The following is a 6000-nucleotide window of genomic DNA, read 5'->3' on the forward strand; positions in this document are numbered from 1 at the left end:
GTTCCTTCTGCATGTGGATAGAATATGAATTAATTTAATTAATGCATTAATATTGATGTAAGTTGTAAAGTTCTCCAGTATACATGCCTACGTTTCTTGTGAGCTGTCTTCCTTTGTAATACCTGACAAATATACAACCAAAGAGGCTGAATGCTTGAACTAGTGGGTATTTATATGTATCGCACCAAATTCTAAAGATGAAAGGTGCCCTGTATTAGACAAACTGTATAAATGTTAGAGTAGGGATATGGTGAAATGATTTGGATAATTCTTAGCATTTCATAAATAAATAAAAACTCTACTGGAATCCCTTACTTTTCTGATGTATACTGAATTTTACCTGTCCTTCAAGTTCTATATCCTGTAACTTATATATTCTACCCCATCTTATAAATCTGTTTAGACAATAGCAGAAGAGTAAGTCTCTCTAATGTACCCTCTGCTTGACATCAGCTACTTCATGCCACAAGAATTGCTGGTATTACAAATAATTCCCTCAAGAAAATATTTTATTTGGGAGTGCCAGCAACCTAAACAATGCACTGCCCAGACATAAACTGGTATACTGAGCCACAAAGCATAACATCATCTAAAATTGATTTTAGTCGTACCTTTCTTACCTTTCTTCCTTGCTTTAATAGACTGGAAACACAGGGGATATTGAAATAGTTGGGTATCTCGATTTTCTTTTCCCAGTGAAGAAAAACACTTTCATTTAAGACACATTTCTGACAACATGGATACAAGGTTACAAAAATAGCCAATGACCATTATGGTTAGGTTTCTCTCAAATGTAATCCAGATATCAGGCTGCTTTGGAAGCCTACAACTGCTTTTCTGAACACAAAACAAAACAACAACAAACCATAGTTTTCTGAGATATCACTTTACTGAATGCTAAAAGAACTTGGATGTTTATTTGGACACACATCAACGTGCCTTTGAGGATGCTATGGGTGAAGGAGAGGTACATATTGCCCTTGATCCCTAACAAGCACCATCGCTCTCTGCAGCTTCTTAGTTAGTATGGTCCCTGGGAACAGTCAGATGGGAAGGAACTTGAGCATTGTGTTTAAAACATAAATAAATAAAGAGAAAAAAGTACAAGGGAAAAAACCAATATCAAAGATAACAAGAAAGTTTGTCTGCAAAGTAAATAAATTTGGCTTTAATACAAATCATGAGATTATCTGTATGTGTGTGTGTGAAAAACCATAGCTAGACTAAACAAAAACAATACATAATTTGAATATTCAAATGAATGCAATATGTCCTTTCCTTTCCTCTGTTGACCACATTCAACACAATGGGGGTTGAAGTCTCATCCTTTGGGCTACAGGAGTCAAGAAAGGTTTCCTTCTTGGACATGTGCACAAGTTTGTGCTTCTGATGTGGTCAGCGCTCCCGATGGGTGCTTCTCCTCCTAGACTTGTCTGAACTTAAGTCCAGCCCCGGGTCCCCACAACCTTTGGGATGCACTGCCTTGTATCAGCAGGACGTGCTTAGCTTGCTGCTGTTAATTGTTGGAAGTGTCATATTTGCACCATATGTCTAGGCTAGTCCACGCTGATAGGACTGATGCCACATAGGAATCATGAGGCAAGTGTAGAAAAATTTCAGTCTTGCCCCTGCTGTCCTTCCGATGGATTGAATGCATGGGGTTGGGTGGGAGTAGAGTGGGAGGAAAACAAAGAGTTGATCAGCTCCTAGGTCTGGAGTTGGTTGTTAGAAATTATTAAAATAAAATGGTGGTTCTGCTCAGAGGATGTGTGTATATAAAAGCTTGGAATGCTTACGGCTTAAAATTTCCCCTACATGATAGAAATGGACGTAAACATTGATTGCCATTTGCTCAGGTGCAGCGTAACTTGCACTCATATTTCATTGTTAGTAATGGAGGTATGTGGAGATATGAACAGACCTTGAGACAGCTCTTAGTTTTTGTTGTTGTTGTTTAAATATTGCATACAGGCTAGCAGTTCATTGGAAACAGAGGAGATAAGTCTGAAGGTTAGCTCTTAGAAGAAGGCAGTTCTTCATGCACAGCTTGTGTCAATCCTGATTTGGTTTGAAAATTAAAAAAAAAACAAAACACAACAAAACATCATGGAATACCAAAATCAAAGGAGAGTTGATACAGGGAGAGAGGGGAAAACGGTGATGTCACTGGCTGGGTCTATGTCCGATGGGGCTCCATTCCCTTATTCAAGTCCAAACGTGCTGGTTTCTTCTACAGCTGTTAATAGCTTCTCATACAACATGGAGTATGAGGGATAAGGTGGAAGGTCCAATCGATTGAAGCACGTGTGGGCCCTGAATGGAGGAGAGAAGATCAGTGAGAGTCTTTTGTGAATATTGGTGGTTCTGGATATATCTATGATTTCGAGTGAGTTGGACCATGATTTAGGACAACCACAATACACTGCAAATGACAATGGCTGTCTAGATGTGAATAGGTTAAGGGAATGAAACGAGAAGACATAGAGAGCTGGCATCTTTAAGCCAATATGCAGTAAATAGCAATCACCTCTATGCTATCAGCCTGGATTTACAACTCAAATATGAACTTAGACACAGCCAGCGAAGGATGTAGAAATATTAATTAAATGAATATAAATTCCTGAACAACTACTCAGCTGCTCAACAACATGTATCCATAACCAAAGATATCTAAGACATGACTTCCTTTGTCTATTCCTGCTGCTATAATATTGAGAACCTGGTAATTTACAAATAACAGAATGTCATTTGTGAATTATGGGAGGAAAAGGAGTCCAAGTTCAAGGCGGCAGCAGATTCCGAGTCTGGTGAGGCCTTGCTCCCTGCTTCCAAGTTGACACACAGAACAAGGGAAGAGTGGAGCAGCCAGGCACTCTTTCAGCCTCTAAAAGGGCACCAAGCCTGTTCATGAGGGTGGAATGCTACTGATGCAGCTATTTTCCAAAAGTGCCCACTTCTCAATATTACTGTGTTGGCGGTTAGGCTCCAACTTAGGAATTTTAAGGGCACATATGCATTCAAGCTACAGCAATTATTTATATAAGTATTTATTCCAAGGGTATATATATTTTTTAACTAAGGGTCTGGAAAAATATTCTTTGTCCTGCAAAATATTCTTGGTGTTAGATTTTCATTTTCCTTTCCCCCTTCACCATGTTTCCATATGAGGGCACACAGACGGTGGCTCTCAACAGTGGTATGGCCTCTGAGGAGACACTGGCAATGTCTGGAACCATCTTTGGTGTCATTTGGTGGGGGTGCTTTTATGCCTCATTGGCTGAGATCAGGGATGTTCCTATTTATCTTACAATGCACAGGATGGTCCCTACAATACCGAGTTTCTCAGCTCTCATTGTCAATACTGTGAAGGTTGGGAAATCTTTGGTTTGCAGAAAGCAATCTAGCTTTCTTTAATACTTTTAGATGTCCCTACACAATGTACAAATATTCTCATGGGAGAATGATAGCACCTGTCTGTCATTTTTAAGATGCCTACTAAGAGCCATTTTATTTTCCTGTCTTTCCAGCCACCCGGCAGAATAGGTGTGGTCATGGTGTGAACTGTGTCCTCCTCTCAATTCACTCCTAGTGCCTGAGAATGTAATTAGGTTCATGAGATCATATGTGGGAGGGTGTTAATCCAGTATGACTAGTGTCCTTATGAGAAGAGAAAAAGACGACACACACGTGAGGCCACTGGAAGAACACAGTCAGCCACAAGACTTGGAGAGAGGTTTCACAAGAAGTTATCCCCGAGAACATCCTGCTTTCTTACTTTTCAGGTTTCAGAATTTAAAATTTAAATAGATATAGGGATCTCTACTTTCCCTCTTTCCATATATATATATATATCCACACATATATGTATACATATGCACATATAGATGTATGTATGTATACACACACAGAGTCTCCACTCTGTACTACTTTGTTACGGCAATTCTGGTAAACAGATACACAAACTATGCTGCTATACCGAAGAATTATAGACTACACAATTCATAAACAATAGACATTTATCACATTTCTAGAAGCTGAAAAGTCTAAGATCACATCTAGTGAGAGAGGACTTGCTACACTGCCTTCTTTCCTCCCTTCCCCCCACCCCCAGCCCTGCAGTTCTGAGGCTTGAACTCTGTACCTAGGCACTGTATTTTAGCTGGGGCTTTTGTGCTCAAGGATAGCACTCTACCGCTTGAGCCACAGCTCGCCTTCTGGCCTTTTGTGGTTGATTGGAGATAAGTGTCTTACAGACTTTCCTGCCTAGACTGGCTTTGAACCAAGATCCTCAGATCTCAGCTTCTTGAGTAGCTTGGATTACAGGTGTGAGTCACTGGTTCCTGGCTGACCTGCCACATTCTTATATGTTGCAAGGGAGTAAACTGACTCTTTAAACCCTCAATAAGGAGTCTAGTCCTAGCTGGGAGAGCTCTGCCTTATCTCTTAATGCTATGACATTGGCGATTAAGTTCTAATATAGGTGTTTGGGGAACACTTATTAAAATCATAACAAACCCTCTGATCTCCTCTGTATGGAGAGGCTGAGGTTCAGAGAGGGTAAGAAAGTTGCCTAGCAAAAAAAGCAGTGCAGGAGGTATCACAATACCAGACTTCAAGCTCTACTACAAGGCCATCATAACAATAACAGCATGGTATTGGTATAAAAACAGATCAGAAGACCAATGGATTAGAATTGAAGACCCAGAAATAAAACCGCACTCTTACAGCCAACTGATATTCGACAAAGGAGCTAAAGACATACAATGGAATAAACATAGCCTCTTCAACTACTGGTGCTGGGAGAACTGGGCAGCCATATGCAGAAAACTCAAAGTAGACCCAAGCCTATCACCATGCACCAAGATCAAGTCAAAATGGATCAAGGACCTCAATATCAGACCTGAATCCTTGAAACTACTGAAGGACAGAATAGGAAAGACGCTAGAACTTATAGGCACAGGAAGGAACTTCCTGAATAGAGTCCCAGGGGCACAACAAATAGGGGAAAGACTCGACAAATGGGACTACTACAAATTAAAAACTTTCTGCACAGCTATGGTCATAGTCTTTCCTAGTGATGACCACAGGTGGGAAACAGAACCTGTAAGGCATTTTCTTAGCTGGAGCTGATGTAATGTATCCTGGGAAGCTGTGGTTGAATTCAGTAAGCTTTGAAGATATAATTTAATACCAGAAGATACTGCCAGAGAAGCACAAGAACTTTAAACAGTAAGACTACTGATGGCAAAAACAACAACAACAAAAACAGGAGAATAAGATTAGGGGTCTCGGGCTGGGAATATGGCCTAGTGGCAAGAGTGCTTGCCTCATATACATGAAGTCCTGGGTTCAATTCCCCAGCACCACATATATAGAAAATGGCCAGAAGTGGCGCTGTGGCTCAAGTGGCAGAGGGCTAGCCTTGAGCAAAAAGAAGCCAGGGACAGTGCTCAGGCCCTGAGTCCAAGGCCCAGAACTGGTAAAAAAAAAAAAAAAATAATAATAATAATAATAAAAAGTTAGGGGTCTCTATGCAAATCCTTAGAAACCAGATGATGTATATTACACTGTTTCATTTTTCTTTTCCTGTAAGACTCTCAGTACTTAAGAGGCCTAGGCAGGAAAATCTTTTTGCGGACAGCTTTAGCTATATAGTAAAACTTGTCTGAAAACTAATAATAACAGCTAGGTGCTCACGCCTGTAATCCTAGCTATTCAGAAGGCTGAGATCTGAGGATCACAGTTCAAAGGCAGCCTAGGCAATAAAGCCCATGAGACTCTTATCTCCAATTAATCACAGAAAGGTGTGAAGTAGGGCTGTGGCCCAAGTGGTAGAGTGACAGCCTTGAGAAAAAGGAGCTCAGGGACAGCTCCCAGGCCCAGACTTCAAGCCCCAGGACTGGCAACCAAACCAAACAAAAATGTAATAATAGGGGCTGGGGATATAGCCTAGTGGCAAGAGTGCCTGCCTCGGATACACGAGGCCCTAGGTTCGATTGA

This window comes from Perognathus longimembris, chromosome 2 (genome assembly GCF_023159225.1).
Source record: "Perognathus longimembris pacificus isolate PPM17 chromosome 2, ASM2315922v1, whole genome shotgun sequence".
Classification (NCBI taxonomy): Eukaryota; Metazoa; Chordata; class Mammalia; order Rodentia; family Heteromyidae; genus Perognathus; species Perognathus longimembris.